Source organism: Varroa destructor, unplaced genomic scaffold (genome assembly GCF_002443255.2).
Source record: "Varroa destructor unplaced genomic scaffold, Vdes_3.0 BEIS01000003.1, whole genome shotgun sequence".
Classification (NCBI taxonomy): Eukaryota; Metazoa; Arthropoda; class Arachnida; order Mesostigmata; family Varroidae; genus Varroa; species Varroa destructor.
Window position 1 is genome coordinate 7,822,540 of NW_019211456.1, and position 20,609 is coordinate 7,843,148.

At 41.9% G+C, this 20,609-nt stretch overlaps 1 long non-coding RNA gene across 1 annotated transcript; it reads right to left on the reverse strand.

The window, feature by feature from the left end:
- Positions 1–9,279: 9,279 nt before the first annotated feature.
- On the reverse strand, positions 9,280–19,727 carry LOC111247665 (uncharacterized). The gene is made up of 3 exons (XR_002672210.2): positions 19,319–19,727; positions 15,057–15,839; positions 9,280–14,734 (listed from the first exon to the last, which is right to left on the reverse strand). It is a non-coding gene; the product is annotated as an uncharacterized LOC111247665 (long non-coding RNA).
- Positions 19,728–20,609: the final 882 nt, after the last annotated feature.

The following is a 20,609-nucleotide window of genomic DNA, read 5'->3' on the forward strand; positions in this document are numbered from 1 at the left end:
TAGCTGTTTTGTTGGTTAGCCAACTAATGTTAATTCTTTAAAAATAACGACTCGAAAATAGCGTGTGCCCATAACCTGTCTCCGGCGAAGCCACCCAATCAAATTGAATGTCGATAACCTCGTAAACGCGTGTGCTTGGGGTGATCGTTTGTCTCTATCTGCGCGATTTATGCGCAGATATCTTACAACGAAAGTGTATTTGTTTTCGCGGGGCGCAATTGACTTACCAACCGAACACTTGTGTTTGGCGCGCGTTTCGAATTGTATGTAACAATAATAACAGAGAATACCCAGGATATGATGGTAATTTCATCATTGACGGATTGTTGACGCGCGGTGTCTCAACAAATCACACAACCGGATCTGGTTTCGCTCAACAGTCAAGTGTCATTTATGGCGAGCTAGAAAAAATGGACAAACTGTATACGGCTACGCCTTTCATCACGAAATTCATAAACAAGTTCAAGTTCCACACTTACAAAATGAACCGATGCCTATAGCAACGTAGCAAGCGAGCCATAAAACCGAGTTGAAGGCAACAGTTTTGATAGACAGAGCTCGGAAGAAATATACATATATCAAATTTTAGTAGATATGCCAAGTCAAATATGGCGTCGTTAGAAAAACAGTGTCTTGTCATTATAGTCAGGTATCGTCAAATATAAATATTAATACTATCTCTAATTTACAAGTTTTCTCTTCAGGCAATCGTTTCATTGGACGCTGTTAAGCAGTTTCTACTAGATCATTTAAAGATAGCTTGGTACTATTGAGTAGGGCATATCAGTCTTTTGGGGCTCACGTAAGGGCGCGACTATATTTTCCCGTTCGCTTTTCGTTATTCAAACAAATGCAATCAGCTACGCGAAGAAAAGCTGGTAGTATATACAGTCTGCCCTGTAGTTGATAAAACAAATAGAAAGGCTGCTAAAACAATTCAATTATAACTCGTAATAAAAGCATAGTTATCTATGTATTATACTTGAAAGATTTTTTTTGTATTCAGCTAGGATCCCGTAAGACTAATTACCTCGTCATATTCTCTTGTCTATCCCTTCGTTCATTTAGTATTCTGTACACACGCACGCACACAGTGAGAGACACTCATCTGACTCTCATTCATCACAACCGCTACTCGTTTTTATCACGAAGTAATCCTTTTTGCGATGTTCAGACTTTGTCGTTCTGTCCATCCGATCCTCATTTGCTTCAATCTCTTCATTCCCTTCTGTTTTCTTGGCATTCTTATTTCTGATTTTCAGGCGTCGATTGAGGAAGCGTCGCCCCCAATAAGGCGAGAGCTCAACCGCTGAAAGACGTCAAGTTCCGACAGTTCCGAACCAACAACGATATTCGCTATTTTCTCATTTGTTTGCCTTGCCGCTGCTTTTTGTCGGCTCTATTGTGAAAGCCATTGTCGTGTTCGAGCACGTTCAACAGATGTGTGTTTGTGATACAAGAAAAGCTGCTTGCTGTCGGCGATATACGCATGCCTCTATGTCTGAGTTTATTCTGCATGAGTGTGTGCTCCTGGGTTAGCGATCGCCACAGACCGACGACAACGGCACCGGTGGTTCGGTCGATCCTCAAATGACTTTAGGTCTCTTCGGACTTCGCAGCTCGGATACTTTTCAAGACGTCGGGTAACGGAGGTGATCGCGTCCTTATAGTATCACTTGGGCCACACTGGCTTTTCGATCGTCCGAGTGTGTCCAAAGTTAAAACTTATTGATTTGCTCAATTCAATTTAAATAATGACATTTCATTTTCTCCGCTAGTGTCTTCATTTTTGTGCTACGGCGGCTAAGATCTTTGTCGGCAATGGCGCTTTTCTGCCGCCGGATGACTATCGAAGGCGACGATACCGGCAACAAAAGATCTCTGCATCATTCTTCTATATTGTCCTAACCTGGTACAACATGTAGTTGCTGACAAATCATATCACTCACTAGATAAAACGAATACAGAACGCAATGCTGTTGTTGTCGGTATGTTCTTTGCCTTTACCGATCTAATCTCAGTAATTATGAGATCATCAATGTCACAAATATCCTAACTATTACGGCGTACAATAGGAAGATTGGTTTTTCTACGTGCCACCAATCCGGACCCAACACCGATCGACTGGCTGCGCAGACGCTTCCGTTACGATCCGGTCGAAACGCAAATGCCGTTGCTGCTCATGAAACACATTCGATATAATCTAGGCAAAACGAAGCGAAATTAGGTAAGCGGCAACAATGATAAATGACGCCTACAAAGGATAAGTTCCATCTCGAAATTGCTGCTCATTTAACCAATCGCTCGTTTGTCAGCTACTTTGGGCGAAGACAATCTTATAGCACTGCTGTTTTAATTACAAATCTTCAAAATGCGATTGAAGTCCGTAACTAAGGTTCGTCACGCTTTCTTCCGGCCTCTGTTGATACTTTTATTGAACATCGATCAGATACAATAGGGAATTGTTGTAGTTTGGCTAGGTCAGGGAAACGTGTGTCATATTGATTCTGAGATAAATCATAGCTATATACAGTGGAAAGCGGCGAACACTGAAAGAAGGTTTTAAGCTATTGTCAATAGTATGAATTTCTTATAAATGTGCACCTTGCTACCCCTTAATAGTTCATCTAATGATCTCCAATTCCTGCGCTGCGCTCCCCCAATATGTGCATGCTTATGGAATGTATCACTTCTTATTAATGTGAATCAACGCGCCGAGATAACAGAACCATCTAAAGAAGAACGTTCCTTACCAATTCGCTTATTATAGCCACTGTGATCGTTCCTACGTTGAGGCTAGTACGACCTTACGAAAACTCTTGAAGTCGAAGTTGGCGTCACCTCGAGCAGCAGCAGAAGCAATACAGGCCGAGCTAGCAGCCGTTACAATAGCGCTCTATGGGATCGGCCGAGATCTAAATCTGCACTTTTGTCGTTGTCCAGTCGTCCGGATCGGTGATGTCACTAGCGGTGTTGCGCCTAAAGTCGGTATGACGCGACGCGACGCGACCCGACCCTTCGAGGCGGTGGTTGATCGAGCAGGAGTCGTGTGAAGTAGTCAAAAGTCGGATGAGATAAATACTGCTTCATGCCAGCGACATAAGCAAAATATTCTCAATTCGATTCGATTTATTCTTGTTGCTTTTGATGCTGCTACGCTGACTATTGGCTCTTGGTCGCACTCGCGCTTACGCTTACGCTTGCTCTCCTACCACAGCACGGTCGTCAAAGTAACTCTATTCACTGCTGTTAACAAACGAACGTCGCGCTACGCTCACTGCCGTTGGCATCGCTGGTGCTGAACCACAGAGGAATTCGGCTTCAACTTTTCGGCTGCTGGGAGGAAAAACAACTAACCCAAGACGAACCCACGACATCTCAATCGTTCGTTCAGCTTGAGTTTTGTCGGCTCAACGCCGCTTATCCAACGCCTTCCCCGACGCTATTGTGTTCCGATGCGACCGCTGCGACAAACTCTGTTGCTCAATGACGAGGCTGATGAAGCTCGATACATTTGCTGAAGGTGCATAGCGCCAGTGTGCAGTTGTACATACAGATGCAGACACACAAATGAAAACGAAGAGCAACAATAATAACATGTGAATGTTCACCTGACCATAGCCGGCGTCGAGCTCACTAGATCGCTGCGCCCAGCGACTGATGATGACGAGTTTGCCCCGCTCTTAAACTTTCGAAGAGTGAATGCGTGGCTCTATCGTAGCTTTCATCGTTCGTTTCATCGATTGGAACACCAGCTAGCATACGCAACGAGTGCGCCACCGTGACAGATATCGCACTTCCAATAGCCTTGGTACAGCGATAGCCATAGCATGCGAATGACATATTCGGCTCAACTTAATTTTAGGGTTCTCTTCCTCGGGGTATGTAATCGTTTCCTTTTTCGAGTGAACAGCAAAAAAGTAATGATAAAAGAACTCGATTGTGCTAATGTTCAGTCGCAGTCTTTCTGACGGCACAATTTGCATAGAAAAGTGGATAAAAGCTTGATGTGGAACGGCTTTTCAATTTCCAGTCACAGTTCATGTCTCAAGCACTTTTAAGAGCGGTTCTTACCCAGCCCAAATAGAGAGGCTGTGACCATAGCTTTATTGTGGTAGAGGTGTCTCCAGAAGTTCGGTTCCCTCAAGAAGTACTGACAACTTGTCAAATATCAATATTCCTGGTTTTCTAGACTAATTTTCAGAGAGTTCTCGGATCCACCGCCCTATATAGATATAGTTACAAATATAGAAGTTACACAACTATGCAGAACGCATCCGGTGATGGTGGTAGCAAACCTATCATCCTGGTCGCTAGCTCGAATCTGGACACCGCTCAAAAAATGGGGCTCCGTTCCTAAATCTATTACTCCATATCATAACTGCCACAATAAGGAGCTGGGCTACCCGGGTAGCGTGCAGAGACAACCGAATCCTAATGAACACTGGCTTGGAGTTGCCATTAGTGACAAAGCCAGATGTTGATAACGCGCACACACGAGAAGAGTTCACAAGCGTCGAAATATTTAATAGATTATATTGCTTTATAGAACTTGTACTAACGAACAATGATTTACTGTATTGATTAAATTTTGTATAAATGTTTATATTATACATATTTAATGAAACAAAGATTTTTATTAAAAACAGCGGGGATGAGAAGACTTTAGATGAGAGAAGAATTTCGCGCTTGAACGAGTTGTCAGGTGTGTGCGTTAACAATTCGAAAGTGTTTAACAGGTTTGCGTTTATACTGCTGTTTAAAAAATAACTGTATCAACAAACATTCGAATGGCTGGCACCGCATTACGCTATCAATGTTTGACGTTATTACTTCAACATATATTCATCCTAAATCAGAACTTTGGCCTTCCAAAACAGCTATATGTTTCTACGATGGTTCAATCTCGCAAAGAGCCGAGCTTCTCGAAAAGTTTAATACCTACCATTAGTCAACCCGGACACCACAATTAAGACCGATACGCCGTCAACAAGATACGACGAATGGAAGTAAACAAGGTTCGTATTTTTCATTGATCCGTGTAAGGGTTTTTGTTCATATCAGTGGTTAACCGTTGGCGTAGGCTAAGAAAGGCGTATGGGAGCTGCGCTGTTGCTGAAGCTTAACCAGTGCGAAGAAACGCTCACCCGCCGAGCTGTGGGGCTGTGCCTTTTCAGTATTTTTTCTTGTCTTGTTTTCGCCTTCTCTGTTTTGCCCAATAGGGCGCGCAAAAGCCCACTGCCAAGAAGTACGATGATGGTCTTGGTGCTCCGTAAGCAGCGGCGCACAGTTGCCGAGCCATTGGCGTTAAATTTCCCGCCTGACCTCCCGTGGCGTTGTGCCGTCCTCTCGCCGATACATCGCCGAACGCAGGCGACACTGTGCGGCCAGTAGAAGAAGCTGTACAGAACTATCATCAGCCGCTTACTTCGTTTGTAGCTGCGTATCTGAATAGTACGGCAAGGACGTGGAGATGCCATTTGGTAGCGTATGCTATGTCATGGTAGCGAAACTAGGCAAAAATATACTGTCCGTTCGATGTTCTTTTTTTCCTACAGTCGGTTTCTTACCATGTTCTTTCTGCAAAACGTTTTGCACTGCTCGCGTTCGCAGGTTTGTGTACTCCACAATCATCTTGGATATCATTCCGCGAAACCCTCTAAACGAAAAAATCTGAAGACCACCAGTTTGTTGGTTGATCGGCTTGTCGGGGCGTTCGACGTTTTGGGCTAGACCATAATGCCATAAGTGTTCTTTCTGACTATTGGCTTTAGCAAAGCACACAACCGAGGCCATTGGCGGCACTCGTACTTCCACTACGTCTGGATGACGTTGCCGTCGTCTCAGATAAAGCTTTGTGGCAGCAAAGATGACGGAGTACGTGATCCATTGTCGCGTCGACATTGACTTGACTTGGTAGCTGATGCATGAACCTTGGCGGTGCTTGCTTGGTACGCGGCTCCGTAACAGCAGGAGTACTGAAGTGTTTAGTTGGAATAAGGCAAAATATAGTAAAAGATGATCGGCTTTCTCCGCCGCGCTTTGCTTTGAGAGAAGAACAGCAACGACCCCGAACCCAAAACGGTCGAATTGCACTGCTTTATTTTGGCTGTTGGTGGCCATTATTGTCGTGGTTGTTGCTGCCTCTGCCGTTGCTGCTCCCCGCGCATGGGTTTTTCGGTTTCGCGTTTGATCGCTGCGCGCATTTGACCGCAGACACATTCGAACTACGAATAGTTGCGCGAACAATCGGCCCACTAGATTCAACTAATGTACTCTTTTGAAAGTTCGCGACTTACGCGGCTCCGTTAATCATCTAATCGTCAAGATCATGCTCGTGCGCTGTGAAGAAGCTCCCTCAGCATTAGGATGAGTTGATGTCGCAGTGGGGCGGTAGTGGTAATCCAAGATCATGGAGAACGGGCGGACGGAGCGGCAGGCAGAGAATTTACTTGACCGGTCAGAAGGGGCGCTACGGTATTCAGCGAGGCACTTCTTAATGGAGCAATCCCAGCTGACGGCGCGCTACGGACGGTCAGTGCCGTCGGTCGTAAGGTTGAGTGGAGGATTTTTAAAAGCTGGAGGCGTCAAGATGGAGTACCCACAATCAAGCCTAGCTACAGTATAGCTTCGACTAGATATGACACCAATTGTGCTGCAGAAATACGTCACTGTCCAACGATAATCAGCGCGATTTGTCCGCCGGCAGTCTCATATGCGTAGCGGACAGAACGGTGCCCTTTAATTTCAGAAGTAATTCAGAGTTGGGGTAGTAGACTATAGTGTATCAAGCCTGTAGTAGCAAAAATTAAACAACAAACATGGTTTCGCGTGAGGGATCATCATATAGTTGCATACATACAACCATTATTATATATGTATATGTAGATTATGTATTAATTGTTGCTCTACCGTTTAAAAATCATATACAGTTTTACTGTAGATGCACCGCTAATAATTTAATTTCTTAGCAAGAATTCGAAATGGACATTAGTATAAAATAAGGCAATATACTTAACTTGTAAAATGTTAAGTAAGCCGAGGATTCTCAAAAAATGATTACCCATTTGCTGATTAAATTTGAATGTATGCGTCTAATGTATACAGCCTAGCACGTTTACGTAAGCATCTAACGTACTGAGTAGACTAAGGGTAGATTATTAATTATAGCAGCAGAACGCATCACGTCGAGAAATGGAAGCTGTGTGGGTTACGCGTTCCAGGGAACATAAGGTTATATTTAGGTTGATAGCGTGGTCAAATGCTAAAATGAAGAAGTGAACCAGTGACGTATTAGGCAGAATCCAGGAAAAATATGGCTGTCAAGTGATTCTTGTTGGAACGGCTACTAAAATCCTTCCCTTATCAAAACCGGTCTGTCTACACCGAAATGAGAGACACACACCTCTACATATAGTTGTGCTTGCACACTAGAACATATGATAGTTATAATGTCGCTTGATCACCAATCAGATGACATGGCAACAACGGGGTAGACTTGAAAGCCTGACAATAGCTGTTAGGCGTGTCTGTACGGATGCTCTCAATTAGTCAGTGAGTCGAGCTACAAGCCACCGTGCAAGCGAGATATGCTGGCAGGAGACGGAAAAAAGGAACCGGCCGACGACGAATATTAGGAAAAGTGGCCACAGCACAGGCTTTGTGGACGACGCACACGTTGCGATAGGATAGGCCAAACGAAAAGATCATGTCTCCTCGGATGATAGGAAGATGATGACTAACGGTGATCTCCTGAGAAAGGTTGGCATAATACATGGACTGCGGACCGGAGACATGGATCGCAGATTCGATCAGTTTGTGTTTTTGTATGCTGACCGACCCGCATAGGTTTGTTCCTAAGGGAAACCTGAGAGGTTGTTTTTCTCCTAAGCCATACTTCGACCGAGGGCGGGAACGCGGCAGATCGTAGGCTATCTTGTCTCCTAGTTAGCCTAACGAGTGCGTGGGCCTCTAGGATTTTGTACGGTATAAAAAGGATGCGATGACACTTTACCACATCGCAAGTGTCATTCGTAACCTTTACGAAGCAATGGATGAGCACATATCGAAGTAGCTTTTGGTCTTTGTCAATAATTGGGGTTATGTTTTATTGAGAAATATACATTGCTGGTCCACCTCAGTCAGAAGCACACGCTAAAAGCTTTGACTCAAAAAGGAAAATCACATTTAAAAATGCTTTATGGTTATAAGTCTTTATGGTGCAAACATAATAACCGATTTTCTCGTTTACTATATGGTACAAGCAGTGTTTTTCCAACAACTCTCTAATTAATTCTAGTCGTTTAAGCTTATCCAGGATACTCTTGATACCCAAAAAAAATCGCTGAGCGTCTGTTTTCAAAAAATGTAAAGTCCGAATGAAGTTCTAAAAGTATCAAACCTTCGAACAAAAACTTAGGAAGATGTAGTCAACTTGCAGGCTAGGAAATGAGACTCTTCCAATTTAACTGGTGTCCTGTCGATCGATTTTTGCGAAAAACCTACATTTAAGCAGCTATAGCTTTTGCATAAAATAACCATGTAATTTTCCTTTGGAGTCTGTAATTAAAGGACTCCTTTTGCCGACTTGAACATATTCAAATTCACTTCGTGTGAAATAGATTTATTATTGAGAAACTGATGACCTTGAAATTTCAACTATACTGTACAAGGCTCCGAGGCTAAATAAATCCTAGGTAAGACAAGGTATCGGATGCGACCTGTACGAACGATCTGCTTTTTGCTTTGAGGCCCTAAATTAGGGGTATTTCTTTTTCTTTTTTAATAAAAAAAATTGAAACACATAAGTGTACGCATTTTCATAAACTTGCACGGTTATCATCTGTAATAGACGAGTAACAAAAACAGATTAAGGCGAAAAAAAGATCCTACACTGGCTCTAACGGAATAATGCCGTTTTCACGGAAAACCTCTTTTTACAATATGGATTGAGTGTCCCGGTATAGCGTACGTATACCTAAGTTGCAATAAATGGCTATAGCTGGATAATGAAATATGCATGTATGTATTATATGTCTTTACTTAATTCAAAAATTGTTTGTTACCGATGGATTGCAGCATAAACTCTGCGAAGGCCGTGTTTTACTTCCTATGAACAGCTTTATAATAGGCACGTAATCTCATTTGCTAGGAGCGTATGTCCTTCAAAATCTCTTTGATATTACAACTTTGTTGAAATTACAATGTAACTTAATAGATTAGTAACACACGCTTCGTTAATTACTTACAGACAAAATGTCTCAGAAGAAATTTAGACCGTTTCGGAAGAAAATCATCAACTTTATCTAAGTTTTTTCATATCACATGTGACATGCATACGAAGACTTCAGTTTATATAGAAAAATGAACAGTAAATATTTCTCAATAATAATAATTATTTATATATTGAATACTATAGCCGCAAGCTGGGTCTCAGCAGTTCACTAGTCGGCATAACTGACCAATATTTTATGAATCAAATTAAAATAGGAATTATTCATACTAACCAGCAGTAAAATGACGAATAGCTTCAATTGTCAGATCTACAGAAGTAAACAATAGCTACTTTGAATCGGTACATAAATATCAGTATGAATGGAGAAGTTACAGCCTTAGGTGGTAGAACGTAAGCCCCTACTTGTACAAGGTTATTAGATAGCAGTACGTAGTAGCATACGATCGGCTTAGGACAGGTTTATTTTAGTACTATATACCTTTTAAGCCATCGCTGCCCTTGAACACCGAGGAATATTCGGTATTGGCCAATGAGTGAGCATTTAGCCGAGTGACAGGCAGGTCTAAGCTCGTCTCCCTATATCTTCTCAATGCAGTTTTTGATGTAACATTGTTGAGATGATTCTTGTTGCATCTCGTAGCACATCTATCTGGGGGTCCCATCGAAGCGGAAGGCTATTGTGTCGCGAATAGATCCGCGCCACAGAACGCGATCGCGTTTGCTGTACTGCTGGTCCCAGCTCCTCTAACGGCGAAGGGTTACGACGTGGATCTGGTTAGGATACGTATATTTAGCCAGGAGATCCGCAGTGATCAACAACAAAGAGAATTAATTTCTGGTTACATATCGGATTGTGCGGGCACCCATGTCTCAGAGTTGCCACGACAATAACAGCAGCAGTCAAATTTGGACCGCTTAAAAAAATTAGATTGGGTTAGGTAGCCTCTTCAGGAATAGGGCGATGTCTAACGACACACAGACGCCATAGTAATAGATCGATGGCATTCATGCAACAGCGTCGTGACTTCAGATGTATTATGCATGTATCATCTTCATATTAGCCTCTTATGGCATACAAAACACGCTGACTTAGCAGCGGGATGGCGAGGCAGACGACAGAGACGCGGGAAATCGGAGTGAGCCGCTGAGATCGAAAAATCCGAAAGCAGATGACATCGGTCCGATCGAATCGACTACCGAGAACCTGAATAGCCTGAAAAAAACTGACAAGTGATTGGCGGAAGGACAATTGGTCCCATTGAAATATTGTACGCTTATTATATAGAAAGAAAAGTCTGACATTGTCATTTGTATGGTTTGGGCTGCTATAGGATATTAGAGGTTAGTGTACGTCGCTCTATCGTAGATCTTACAGTGAAGCATTTCGGGTGCATCCGATAAGTTAAGTTCCAGGAATAGTTAGAGATGTGAAGTTTAAAACTATCAGAAGGGAACACTGATCAAAAATCGTTGTTGCACATATGCTACGAAAGTTCAAGTTTATTTCGAGAATTTGTGAAAAGGATCTTATCATTGGATAAGGTAAGTTGCCCGATACCCGGTTACTAAATTTGATATGATCAATTTAATGTCATAAGACATTGTTTTTGGAGTAATTGCTCGCATAGATCAATCAATTTACCGCGGACTGCTCGAGATTATGTAGCAACCGGTGTTTTTAAATAGGCTCGTATGTTTATTTGAGCCTGTGAATTTGTTAGCTGAATCCTACAATCCGATAAACTCCCACAGACAACTTTTGTGGCTCTTCAAACAATTCTAGTATTGTAGTTAGAATATGTACAATAAGTAATGGTTTACATGACGTCACATTAAACAAAAACAGGCTAGTACACTTAGTGTTAGAGCAACTGCAATTGGAGCAAATAACAGTAGATAGTCTTAGTGTGGGATTATTTTTAAAATTCAAGGGCTACCAGTTAAAACTTTTGTCCTTTCCACAAATATCACAGCAATCGCTCGAGCCTTTTTAAAGGTCATAGTAGGAAAACAGCGCCCCCGGATCAGTATGAGCTCAGCATGGTGCCACACACACACAGTATCAAGAGCAAATCATCTCGGTTACTGATTCAGACCGGAGCAATTTTATCTGCACGACGTGCAATTCAATAGCAGCCAGCCAGACTGACAACCATTAATATCTTCCTGTTCATGAAGAGCTGTAATGAAAAAATGATGAAAATCTTGATGAAGTAAACTTAATGAATTCACGATCCGATGCATCGGAACGAAAACCAATAGTAAGTTCAAATGGTCAACCTTTTCTTACATTTTTCGTGTAATCGCTTGCATTGTTATGCGTTCAAAGTCTAGCGACTTCTTTCTGTTCGCAAAGCTCGACTGATACATACTGGTAGGGTTTCCGATCTTGCGAGATATAGGAGACTGCTGATGCGTTAGTTTCCTCAACCATTGAGGTACCTCTGCGATGTGAACTTAAGCCTCGTTATATTAGTCCTTTTAATATAAGTAACATCATGATCGTCATTATTGATATAGGTTTATGTGTACCTTGGAAAAGCGAATTGTATTCGGGCACTCCTTCTGGTATAAGTAGAGCTACATTAATACCCATATGGGCCACATGAGTCCCAACTCGTGTGCTCCTATTAGATGAAGTGCTTCTATACAAACGAACCGTAACTCGTCCGTGTGTTGTGTTCAGAGCTAACGGGCCGTAAAGCGTATGGGCGTTCCTTGCAGAGGGGATTATCGCGGCTGCATGTAACACTTCTAACGGAGTTTGCAGCCTCACGCATCAATCTCATGTCTATAACTGAAGTAAAATTAACGCTAGCTTTTGGCGGTCTATTTGCTGAGAAGCACTGACATCAATTTTAAAGCTGATAAGCCTAGTTTCGATCTCGGCTCCTAAACGGGAGTGAAGTTCTGCTATGAGTCACTGTGAGTGAGGCCAAGGAACGTTTTACCAACAAGAAATGGCAAACAAAGTTGACTTCCATTGGACGTTCATTCAATTCGAAGGACAACGTATGGTTCTCAAGTATGTTGTATTGGCCAAAAAAAAATTCCAACGTATCACAAACTTATAATTAGACGGTCTTAGAATATTATATCAAATACAGTGTGAGTTTGCTAATGTTAGCGAGCTAGACTGTGATTTTCGACAGCTGTCAGTTGAGTGTTTGATGTCTTTCCCTGAATCTGAAGTAATCATAATGAGTAATATTAGACTAATGTGACATCTCTCTGTAAGGACGATGTACGAACGTTATTACGTTATGTTCTTCCTTTGGGGCATCGTGAAAATGAGTCCGTTCGATTGTTGACTTGTTGCGCGTGTGCACGATATAATGAAATTTTCGTTTCGCCCATTAACGAGCCATAGTGATCTCGTGAATAGTAAATGAGAAATGAGCAAGTACTTGGATAGTGAATTAGAGGGTCACAAATCGCTCGTCTAAAGCTATAGATTTATTGAACTGGTTGCTGAACAAAATTCCCAAGCCGCTTCAGCCAGCCGAAGGCTACGCTCAACTTTTTCCATTGTTGTGACGTAGCCATATTTCTTGCGTACTGGATTTCAGCATACGCTTTCCTTCGTACATATCTTTCTTATGTTTATTCCAGTCTTAGTGCTCTAGCTCTACTAAATGACGCAAGTAATCAACCATAAAAGGTACGTAAAGGAAATATGCAGCTTGGAGAGCCTCTGCACTTAAGCTACTTGAATCGGCCTTATCGTATTACATAGAGATATTGTATATCTGTGGCCTAAATGCCCTAATGACTTGTAATTTACCAACTGATCTTTTACTCAATCTGTTGTTTTTCTCGAGTGAACTAGCACATATCATACCTCCTATAAGTTAATGAATAAATCACACCTCTTAGAAGCAGATTTGTATTCGAGCATCGAAGTTATTCGTCTCGGCGCTAATATTTCTTAGTTCCCGCTAATTCAGTTCCTCGTGACGTTACCGCCTTGGTGCTAATGTATGCTAGCACCAAAGATCATCTCCATTCCCCTTTAAAAGTTAAGTTAATGTTTAAAAGAGAACTCATGTTAGATGCTTGAGGCATTACTCCACGAGAAACAGTATTACGTCTGCGCCATTGTTGGTCCTATAATTGTTGGTTGGTTCAGGTACCTGATAAAAACATACGTGACTGGAACTTGATGAATTATTACAATGACACTCAAGGCTTTACTACAGCTTTTGGGCATTTTCAACTAAATTGATTCGTATAACGTTATTCAACTTGGAAGGAACCTTGAAAGAGGCGTATGACTATTCTAACTGTATGCCATAGCCGACACCTACTTACTTCGAACGATTTCTTTGACGTGTTACCAGTTAAATATTGATTTGTCAACCCGCCGGTATTCTTGATAAATTATAGAAAAACGTATCTACTACTTAGTTCAAAAGTCAAGGATTAACCGAATGAAATGACTACTTATGAAAGCAAACCTCGCTAAGAACTTATTTTTAAAAAACCTAATGGTGCTCTGATAGGCTTTGAGCTCCCTGAGAAAAGAGTCTCAAAAAAGGCACCTGAACATCCCATGCAAAAGTATTTGATGCAAATTTTGTCCCACTATTACATTATCGAGCCATGACTGTCCTGTTACAATTTGAACATCGACTTATAAATGTACGTTTTTTTTTGCGTTACTTAGGAGGAGAGATTATTATAGATTTAATAGCCGAAATCTGGACACATTGTACATCATTGATTTCGCTGTGCTGTAGAGTTTGGAGGACCTGCAAGGTCTTTAAAGCGACTCTACATATGCACATCGATACGAAAGTCTCTTTCAAGATGAAGATACCGGGGAGACAAATGCGAAAAATCCCGTTAAGTATGGCACAATTTCAAATATAATATGATTCAAAATGACAATATTCGATAAGTACCCTCGTCGTGTCCTACTACATTGAAACCTATCTGACCGGAAATTACACCTCCTTAGTAATGTCATATCAGTGAGTAATGACGGTACAAAAGTCTCTAGAACGTAGTAACGGAACCTTGATAAATTTCTTGTTATTTAATTGAATACTGAGACAGCACATTGCTGCTTGTTAAAACAAATGCGATTTTCTGGAATACGCTGTAGAGAAACTATCGATAGTCGGGCTGCGACCCTATGCATGGATAACTATGTGGCAAAGTGGACCGATCTAACGAGGCTATGATATAGGTTCCATTGTAGGCTTTTAAAATTAGACAGGCTTTTCCCGTGTGTGTAAAGCAAATGGCATTCTCGTTTCTGCTATTCGGAACGATGCCTTGGACAAGGAACGCTTTTCATACCAACAAAATACGCTATGACATGAATGCGAAAAAAAAACTTATCTTTAATATCGAAGGTCACGACGTGCACTCGGGTCCTATTCCAAGGGCAATTTGCCTCTAGAGCACCGGTCTCTGGTTTCACATCACGTCCCTTATCTACCGTACACCTTACCGTACAAAGTAAAACTGTGCGAGGAAAAGTCGATGTTTGCCCTGAAATTACCAGCTAACATGTTATGTATTCTCCTCCGTATCTATTCTTCTTACTTAAGTAATTTCTATGATCATTTGCACGAAAAAAGCATTACAGCAGTGAGAATTTTCCAGACTAGCACGTTGTATAATTGGTTTTCAATGAATGAGCAAAAGGTTGTCTTTACTCATCATCACTAACCCTGTTTAATAATTTCTTGCTGGCTATGACGATCTAGATTGCCACAGGTCATAACATAAGAGAAAACATAAGAAGCAGATGGAAACACACACAGCATACTCATTATGTAGCTTTTCGACGAGTTTTTAGTGAAATTCTTACATTATAATATAACATGAATAGATTTGTTCTATAAACTCCAGTGTACGGGGAACTTGTTTTCCGTGTTCGCTGGTAATAAGTCAATATTTATGTTCGTCGACGATTTCCTTTTCTGCCTCTTGTTTGACGTATTAAGCTTTAAACTATCGTAATTATGTCCTTATAATACTGCACACGCGACGTGTTCGTTGCTGAACTTCGAAACAAGAGATGGCTTAAGTTCGAAACCGGGCACAGACATATTTCACTTCGTGTTCGGAGCCAGCCGTCTGACGCAATACTTCACGTCTCAATTACCGGACGTCAAGGTCGAAACATTTATTTTTCCAACTAATATACTAAGTGCATCCTCACCATCTCGACCGTTGAGCCTGTTCCGGCCGTGGAAAGTAGTAATAATCATTCGTGACACCCGCATCTCCTTGTCTAATATCTACATAATACCGCCGTCTATTACGCGTTAACCCTACGCAACCCAACGCGTCCGATCAGTCCTCTCGAATGCCTAGGAAAAGCCTGCTTTGACGCAATAGTCTTCCTCGGATCTGTGTCTAGTTACGACAAATAATAAAATAAGGTCAGATGGTTACTAGAAGTGACTAATAGTTGGCCGTGATGCGTCACTCCACAAAAAAGCATCTAGTATATTTTCTGGGCAGGCCATTGAAGGCTTGAAGTGCTTCACAACTTCCGAACCTGAAGCGCCTATAGACACTGTCTACTGCGACATCCGTCACCATAGTCACGAGTGTCCACGTGTCGCGCATAGACAACGTCAAGTGCCTGGAATATATTGTATTAAATATTCGGTTAGAAATTGAACTAAGACGCACAGCACTATCGTGGATAACTCGACAATTCATTTTAGCTCAATACATCCCAAGCATTGCATGTATTGGTAATGGGTGATGCCAAATGGCCCATGATGACGCTTTACTTTTGCTCCGGTCAGTTAACAGACGCCGTTTGCTTATGCTTGTTTTTACGGCTGGTCCTTTTCCTCGTATAAAGGTACAAATATGAACTCATAAGTTTAAGCTACTTACAGAGTAATAGCACTTAAAATTAACTTCTCAGCCCAACGCAACCCAAAAAAATATCATAAATTTTAAAAGAAAAAAAAATTCTGCCTCAGCGTAATTTTCCAACGTCATTCAATTAAGTCTAAATTGTTATTAAGATGTAATTCTTTTTCCCCTATTATGTCAGGAACATAAAAAAGACAAAGTTTAATAACAATATAGGTACACTACGGTAGAAAGTTGAAACGTAAACATGTAAATATTCTTTGCATATGGTACCATAAACGTAACAAGATACAATGTAATGTCCTGAAAAGCTAGGAAAATTTAATCTGGCAAAATAACCCAACAGTAATCTTTTCATCAGTAATCTCGCCATGTATGTAAATACTTGTATCGTAATCAAACATGGCTCGCAAAACAACTGCCCGTAGAAAGTTATTAGAAAACTGGTTTTTCAAATTTATTTTGAAAAAAAAAGTGCAAGAATATAATTTAGCTACTATACCGAAGCGCAAATAATACTAGCCAATTAACTTAAGAAAAAAATACTTAACGCAAATAGAAGGGCTAAACAGAGTGACGTCAGTTACCGTTGGCGTTTGCACGCGTAAATGCGCCCTTAAATAAATGCTAAAGCTATATTTCTACGCTTTCCTTTGCATATGCCATCATTGTCGATTTAAATCCGAAAAACCATTTGAGTAATCTACCTATATATATATATATATAGTAAAGGATATATGGGTTTTTAGAAAATTAACGATTCTTCATCTTTTAGATTACAAGACTGCGAAAGCTTGAAGGACATACTGGTCTATTTTTTATGTGGTACCACTGCCGTTAGTTAAATATCGGTCCATCGTCCGTATCCTCTCGTTCACCAACCTCCGTAATCAATAAGGACACGGTAAGGTTAGGAGCAGTTTCGTAAGGGTTACGCTTGAATGAATGTAGGTGATCGGTAGACTAAGCACCATCCTCATGTCAAACAAATTGAATTGGCAACAAACAACCATTACGGTGTTCTCCTGTGATGGCATTACAATACTGATTTTCCTAACGAATAAGCAGAGCTTCTACTAATTTCGCAGGACACAATCTGTGACGTCAGCTGTCGGCCTTAAAGTGTGAAATATGCAACAGCTAAGCTAGATAAATCATGTGGCACCCTGATACATTATTCTAACTGGAACCCTGTGGCATGAGTGTCAACTTCTACGAGCGAATATAGGTATCGAATAAGTTTGGGCAAAATAAATCAAGACAACTCCGCCATTTCGAGCTCCCAGCAGTAGCTGGAGCTGGAAAAGCTCTTTAACGTCAGGCCTGATGATTTCTGGCGAGACGGATTAAGTGCTTCGATGGCGGCGACGGACACTGATAACAAACACGTAATAAATACATGTTTCATTTCTGTTACGTGAAAAACTCTCTTTAGAGCTTATAAAGTATAGGGTAATAAATAGTTTCAGAGAGGGCATCCGTCGCGTAATCACAATTTTAATGCGTATTCGTCGTGTTGCCCGCCTTTTTATCTACATGTATTATTTGTCTCATAAGTATGATGCGCTAACGAAACTATTTCTTTCGCGCCCTCGATCGGCTACGAAGCTATCGTATATAGCTCTTCCTGAAGGAATTGTCGTCACGCCAATGAGTGTGTCAGTTAAGCGATCGATGACACAGTGGTACGCAGCTAACTCCAGTACTTCTCACCTATCTACCGTCGCGGCAAACGCTTTGTCCTTGCTGCGCATCAGGAACGAAACAAGGACCTATCTTTTTTGCGAAAGTAGATGTGTGGGTTTCGCATACTCTTGTACAGTAGCCCAACGTAGCCAATATTGCAACAACAAAGGATTGTCCAATTTGTAGCCGTACTATTTTTATTGTGACAGCTATTATCACGTAGCGCGATACCAGACTCAGTCGTTTGCGTGGAAGGCAGGCACGTTCACTGAGTGACGTTACGTCCCCCCATCGATGCAATGCAGACGGATCACTGACTGATTGGTGGCTAACAACGCCGATTTGACAGTTATTCTATTAATTTCGTTATCGTCTTAATCGATGCACCCTTTCCGGTATTCGACAGAAAAATGCAAGTATGTAAACGCGTATGGTTAACTAGGCCTCTGCTGGAAAAGAGCTTTTTTGCAAACGTATGCTATTTATAAAGCTAACGTTTCAGATATATGAGAGCAGTGGGATGTGAAGAGCTCAAGCAACACGTGTGTAAATCTGAAGATATTTGAATAAAGCAAATTAATTTATCAAAAACGTATGCCGTAAAAAAAGACACCTCTTCGGCATCGATACAAAAATAAGTACGAGCTTTTCGCGTTTGTATTCGCACAGTATGTCCCCTTCTTTTCCGTAGTACGTAACACAGGCACGAAGTGTTAACGATTCTAAAAAAATCATCAATTCTAGCTAGTGCCCGTTGGATTGACGCTATGGTGCTCGTAATTGCCAAAAATTATCGCTAACGATGCTCACAGTAGTGCCCGTGACGCCCAACATAAGTTAATATGCTAGCCTTTACGTTTGATCATTTTCGTTGCAGTAGATGTTCGTATAAGGCTAAATAGTAGTTACCAGATTTGGCTTGTGGCATCGCTAGAATCATCAGCATTTATAATGCCTACCTATTTTTTTAGCACGTTTTCTGAGTCATCAACCAGACGCACCGCTCTGCTTTCGTTCACTGGTGACGTCATGGTGCGTCAGATCTGACCGTCGTATTTTATGGAAGGGTTTTTCTCGTTGCTGTGGTCTTACTAATCGCATCGAATCTTGCGCTACAGAAGGACACGCCAATAATATCTGCTACAGCAAACTTACGTTATAAGATCATTCTACGTAAAAAAGCAACTGTTACGTTAATTAAATAAGATCAAATAACTCAACATTGACTAAGCTCATAGAACAGCTAAATTCGAAATATTTCGACATTCTATAAAGCTCTTAGTGGTACAGATTAGCTGGTCAGTAGAACTTGTTAGAAAAATGCGAAATGACTTCTAAGGGTGTAGATTATAATGGTGAAAAATCCCACAGCAAAATGTGTTGGTCCAGAATTACCTGCAAACAACATCGATTTGAAGCCGTGCCTTAGGCATAATTTTCTATATGTAAAAGCCAATCACTCATGTTTAAATGTCGATACAGAACATGCCGTATATACTGCTTAAACAAATCGGCTTTCTCACTTTTTTTTTGAACTTTTGCACTCACCGTTCCATGCGGGCGCAAACAGCTACTGTTGTCGCTCTATCTGGGTACAGCGTATTTCGCTGCTAACGGTACTCCGAGATATTGGCTAGCGATACTGAAGCGGCGCTTCTTACTCTACGGTAATAGATGTCATAAGGCGATGCACGTAAAAACTGCACGACCTATTCACGCCAACCGTGGTATTTTTAGCGGTGGCCATCGCGAAGAAGGGTCGTCGTAGTCGGCCGTTCGTTCATTCGTTGTAATATTTGTGTATGCTGACCGCCCATAACCGCCTGGCACTGCGTCGCATGGTCGTTCGCTCGTTTGAACGTCGGCGCCACGCGATCTTCGGCCGCCGACGATGATGATGATGGCCTTCCATCTCACTGTTCTGGTAAATACAACCACATTACGACCAATCGCATTGTAAATACTGTGACGCACGCTCTCGTGGTGTAAGGGGATTCTCTCTCCCTGTTACGGGCGCGGAGTCTCGCTTGCGTCTTGCCCGACGTCAATCGCTGCTACTACCGGTATTAGTCTGGCCTACATAGGCAACCGGGTCTGGTGAAAGAGTTCACATCACCGCACGTTTTGAGAGGGGCAGGCGTGTCGTAGTAAGAGTAGGGTACATTCATTTGTGCCTCCGCACTCAACTCCATCGATATCACCCTACCAACACCTAAGCGCTTCAGGAAAGGCCGACTAGGCTTGCCACAAGCCCCATAGATTTCACCAGAAAGTCAATAGGAGCTGTCCTATAAATAGTTCAGTTACGATGAAACTACTTCGGATGTTTGTGTTGGTAGGGATTACCATTTCAAGCGCCGTATCACGTCATGTCTATCCGTTCCGGTACATCGGTGCTATGCCGGATATGGTTCGCATGGTGGATGATCCACGCCAGGTCGGAGTAGACGAAGCCCTCATTGAACCACCGCGATACGTCGCGAAACAACGAGACCTCAAGACGCACGATTTCTACTCTCACGATCCACAGGATAGCACAGATGTCAATTATCCCGCTGATAAAGGTATTCGTGACCAGGAAGATCACAGGGGTTATCCGGCACCAGCTGTTATCCCCACAGGCACAGATAACGCTGTCCCTCAAGCTACGCTTCATCAATACCCCGGACCAGAGTACCCCCAAAATCAGTACATTCCAGCAATTTTTCCGCAATTTCAGCTCGGTAACGTTGCACCACGCCAAAGTCATAGACAGGTACTGAGTCGAACTGGCACCCAGTTGGTGTATCCCCAACATCAGCTCCATAGTAAACTGCAGTGCTTTTCTGTTGGCAGCTTG